The sequence below is a fragment of the Bolinopsis microptera genome, chromosome 1, assembly GCF_026151205.1.
Source record: "Bolinopsis microptera isolate Bmic1 chromosome 1, MBARI_Bmic_1.0, whole genome shotgun sequence".
Lineage (NCBI taxonomy): Eukaryota > Metazoa > Ctenophora > Tentaculata > Lobata > Bolinopsidae > Bolinopsis > Bolinopsis microptera.
Genome location: NC_087072.1, coordinates 2778969 through 2784659, shown reverse-complemented (window position 1 = coordinate 2784659; position 5691 = coordinate 2778969).

Genomic DNA, 5691 nt, shown 5'->3' with positions numbered 1-5691 from the left:
GCAAGAGTAGAATTAAATCTGGTCGAAACGTCTTCCAGCTCCTGTTCTTTCTCTTCCAAATCAGCAACAGTAGAATTCAGCCTGTTCGATACATCTTTTAGCTCCTGTTCTTTCTCGTCTTTATCAGCAAGAGTAGAATTCAGCCTGTTCGATACATCTTCTAGCTCCTGTTCTCTTCCTACTTTATCAGCAAGAGTAGAATTCAGCCTGTTCGATACATCTTTTAGCTCTTGTTCTTTCTCTTCTTTATCAGCAAGAGTAGAATTCAGCCTGTTCGATACGTCTTCTAGCTCCTGTTCTTTCTCTACTTTATCCGCCTGGCACTCCTTTAACTCCGCTAGTGTGGAATCCAGTGTGCTGGAGATGTCTTTCAGCTTTTTGTTAAGCCTTTGCTCAAACCCCTCAAGTAAATAATATGTCACATATGTACTGCACTCCTTTAACTCCGCTAGTGTAGAAACCAGTGTATTGGTGTCTTTAAGGCACTTCGTTAAAATATCAAAGTCGGTTACTGTTCCGCTCCTCCCAAGATCTACAAGATCTTCCCATTTAATGATTCTATAATGCTCGTTCTTATCTTCAGCTGCAATATTTGAACACATCCCTTGCTGTGCCATACTGGCTATGTCACTGGCAGAGAGCTCTTTTGCATAGAAGTTGAGATACGCCATCTCACCACCGAACTTCCAACCACTACTACCTCCAGCCCAGTTTCCGAGTGTCAATGCTCCAGTTGGTCTCATCAACCTACCTAATGCTGTTTGCTGAGTCCCTATTTCTACTCCATTTAGGTAGACGCGGTGATCTCTTGTTGAGCTACCCCAGGTAACACATTGGTGAAACCACGTGCCTTTAGCCACGGACATCTTGCTCTGCAGCTGCTGATGTCCCGCAAAGATACCTATATAACTTCCATCAGCCGTCATTGTCAGCTCATCCCAGGGTGCTTTTATGTGGAAGACTGGACGATATGTTGCTGACCCCAAGTCTCTCACCCACGCACAAGCCGAGACAGCATTAAGGAATGGACTCCAATCTGGTGTGAACTGGACATAACTATTGCCATCATCAGCGAACTTTAGAACTTTAAACCTATTTAAGAAACTTCCTGTGGTCCCAAGAGATGACCCGATCAACAGAGTTACGATGCTCAGAAACAAGAACATTGCCCAGAAATGGCTAAAAATTGTTAATGGTACGTTGGAAATGTTAGGTTTGAGAGAACTCCGTCCACGTTACTGAGCCCTATGAAGTGACCCTGAATTTCATTAAATATGCCTTAAGGTATTTACAGATAAGAACATGTCACCCCTGAAGTCTTAACATTACTAGTTTATGGACGGAAAGAAAAGAGAACATTTAAAATTTACCTATGGGTTATTACAGATAAGAATATAACCTATAAATCCTGAAGGCTGAATATTACTAGTTTATTGACGGAAGGAAGCAAGAAAATTGAAAATAACAACCTTCAATGGAAAATATTACTGTTACAGAATTATATTCTTTATTTCGTATAATCATGTAATTATAGATAAGAACATATTATCAACCTGTGTTAACCCTAAAGATTACTAGTGCATTGCTGAAGGGAGGGAGAACATTGAAAATGGTTCAGAAAAATTCCTAATCTCCGTTTTATTCCTAATTTTTCCGTTTTAAACCGGTTTGACGAGATATGTTGCAGGTTCGAGCCCTACAGCAGCTACACCTCCAGAACACGTGACATCGCATTTTGGCTCCCTGCCAACTTTGTGGAAAACGACTTCTACGATTTTGTTCGAGACAAGTTGCCGAGCGACTCGGTGGAAGATATAAAACTGATCGACGACTTTACAAAGGAAGGTCGCATCAGTCATTGTTATAGACTAATCTATAGGTAGGTTACTGGTTTAGGGTTTTTGTTCTGGGGGATATCTGTAAAACCTTCTTTATTTCACTTGAAGTTGATTGATGAGAGGAAAAGTGTAATATGAAAGTTAGTCTCCACAGTCCACAATGATATAATATTTCTTTGTTGGGGTCGGGTGTTCTGCTGGTTTGTCCTAATCGTCAACTGAAAATTGCAACCGTATTCTTAAAACTTAAACTAGCCCTCAAAAATATAACTTGTTCAAATTCTTTCAGGGCTTGGGATCGACACTTGACATCTGAAGAAGCTAATCATATACACGAGAACCTTGCAACTGAGGTGGTAAAGATAGGAGGGGTTGTTCGGTAGTGATCTGGATGTGGGACAGATTAGGAAGTGAAATTTCACATAATATATAACAAATCATGTACTCCATGTAAATTATATATTTTCTAAAGTGATCTTATTTTTTATGAGGTTACAAAGTTGTCACATTGTTACGTGATTGTGTTTATACTTCGCGGTTTTGGTTAAGATAATTTATGTTTCAAGTTTAATATTTAAAACTGTGAGCTTCAAGGAAGTCAATTGTGCTATTTAGATTGATATTTAGATTAAAAGTTAAACTTTTATCATAATGACTGGCTTTTTTTCATAGGATCTTGATTTGTTGTATTTACTATTTGATGGTTCACTAGTAATCTTGTTAGAGTATTAGGAGTGTGATAATTCGGATACGATATCTTGATACTGATACGGGCGAAGTTAATCCGGTCTGAACTGAAATTTACCCGGTCTGAAGTAGGGTGGAACTGACAGTTCACAAGCAGAACACAATAGGAGTCACCTATCTCACACAATAGGAGTCACACATGAGTCGGCTACTCATGACCAGTGTTTTGAAGCGAAGAGATGATTTCGGAACATTTAACCGTGAAGCGGTATGGAACGGTCCTAAATAATATCGTCACATAGTCTCATGCTGCTCCGAAAAGATACTAAATTTGTGACATGTGAATTATGATCTGGACACTAATTGCAAGTTTCGTCGGCCTGTAAATTTGATGAATTAACGTAGGACGGAAAGCTCTGCTGTTGCTGGGACTGCTGCGTGAGTGGTCCATGACAAGTATTAATGGTCTCGTGGTGAGGTTATGATCATGTGACTTGCCACGTCCGGAGTTCCTAAGTATCCAGGCTTCTCTCACCTCTTCATTTCTCACGATGTTTGTTTTGTGGTTCGCTATCTTGCTGACTGCTGATGCAGCAGGTCTGGTCGATCTCCAGGACATTATTGATTCCCATCTGGAAACAGCTGGAGGTGGTGTCTCTGCTGATATTGAAGGTAGGGTTAGATGCAGGGATATCACTGATATTGAGACACTCTGTGAACACAAGAAACAGTGCATGGACGTTATGCCCGATCTGCCAGATCTCTGCCGAAGTTTCAAGAGAGAGAAAACTGGCGTGGACGAGTTTGTTGAGATAATAGACATGCGCCGAAGTGAGACTCACATCATCTCCATGTTGTCTGATGTCATTCAGGGTTACGCTGATGCCAGTCCTCCTCTCATCATTCAGGGACCTAAAAACTTGACAGTCACTCCGGGATCTCAATACCAGCTGGAGTGCAAAGCTGAGGGAGCTCCGACACCTAAACTCACTATCACCAGGTTGGAGGAAGCAAGTTTGAATAGAGTCAAATCAAAGAAGAACAAGCTTGATGTTCAAATGTCAGCGGCTCACGTGATCCACAAGAATGAAAGGGTCCAGATCCAGGATGAGGGATGGTACAGATGTGTAGCTGCCAACAATCGCGGGGTTGTCTTTGCAGACGCTTACCTCCGGGTCTATGATCTCTGTGGAGATATCACGTGCACAGGGGGTAAGATCTGCGTGCCTGATAACGAAGCTGCCACTGCATCCTGCGTCTGTCCAGAGTGCGTGGATCCGAGCTACGACCCGCTCTGTGGAAGTGACTGTGTCACTCACTTCAACTTCTGTCAGCTTGAGCTCAAAAACTGTCTTTATGGGACCAGCTACACCAGGTTTCTTGATTCTAGATTCTGCCCTGATTTCACACCTCCTGAGTTTACTGTGACTCCACCAAGAACGCTCGCCGTGACGGAAGGAAAAGCTTTCACTTTAACCTGTAAAGCAGCTCCTGCTGGAAGGAGCCCAGGACCTCAACCTATCATCTCCTGGTATTTGGCGGACTACGAAGCTCCAACCAATGAGGATCCCACGCTTTATGAACCTGACTATGGACAAAAACTTGGAGACGGGGAAACAATCAAGCTGAGAATGAAGGATGACCATGACATATTCTGTGTTGCTCACCAGTGTAAACACGGCCAGAGTATCCCCATTGATATTGTTTCTGATTCAGTGTATGTCACTGTTGCCCCAGGAGAAATTAACGTGTGGAGAGGTGGTCCGTCCTGTCAAGTGTTTGGGGATCCACATATCATCACATTTGATAATGCGGTATACGAGTTTGAAGGACACTGTGAATATATCCTGGCTATGGATTGTGAGAAGAGGAAGTGGTCTGTGTACGGTAGTTTTGATACTTGCTCCACCCACGGTCGAGGGGCCTGTCTCTCGTCGGTCACTCTTTACTACAACGGCGAGGTCTCCCTTGAGCTGCTTCGTGGAAAGATAGTCAACAACGCAGGCAAGCGATTCGACGTTCCTGTTGAAACGACTCCTGCCAAGATCACGACCAAAAGTGGTGAAACCTTGTACGTCTTTGAGAAGGATGGCTGGGTGGTCGTCAAATTTAACTTTGCATATGATTCCCATTATGAGCTGCGTTGGGATGGACTGATGAGTGCTCAGATTCTACTGGGAGCCAATGCCCCTGCTACATGTGGTCTGTGCGGTAATGCCAATAACAACACGGCTGATGATTTCCAGATGAGATGGACGGGAGACGTAGTTGAAAATGTGAACGAGTTCGGTGACAGCTGGAGAATTGACAGGAGAAATAAATGTAAGAAAACTGCTGAAATGCCGGAGTGGGAGTGGGAGAAAGACTTTGCAGACCGAAAGCAGGCAGCTACCACAGTTTGCAACAAGAAGTTCGACGCTCCCCAGCTCGTTAAGTGCGCGACTGGCACGGGATATGGCAAGCAGGTCAGTCCGAAACCCTACAAAGAGGCCTGTGTCTCCGACTACATGAGATCTGATTTCCTTCCAGACGAGCTGGCCGGGCTGAACATGGCCTGTGTGACGGTGATGAACTACGCTGAGAGATGTGGAAATGAGGCGAACAAGAACCACCTCTGGAGGGAAGAAAGTGGGTGCGCTGGGGAGACTGAGGAACTGGAGAAGTTCAAGGAGTTTATTGGAGAGTTTGATTGTGACTTTTAGAGTTTTGAAGTCAGGGTCTAGATAACTTAGAAAGTGCGACTGACTATCAACTTGAGATTATTCAGATAGTTCGCTATAAAATCAAATAGAAAACCTTATAATCTTGTTTACTCGATGCTTTTAGGTGTGATGATACTATGTGTGAAAAAATAATCGTTCTTGCACGCTAATATTTTTAGAAAATATATTGTAATTATTAATAATTATTGACCCATTATTGATATAAAATGGAATGGCTTTTTAATTTCTCTTCTGTGTATACAGCACATTGCACAACACTCGCCGTGAATGTTAGCAGGAAAAACCATGACATAAACATTAATTTATGGATTACTTTGTTGTACAATAGAACTGAATCTGAAGTTTACTAAGCGATAAATGAGCCACGAACGATTTACAGTCACGCTCTGGAGTAATATACACGATATTCAATATATGCAATTGCAGGGCTGAAATTTGTTCAA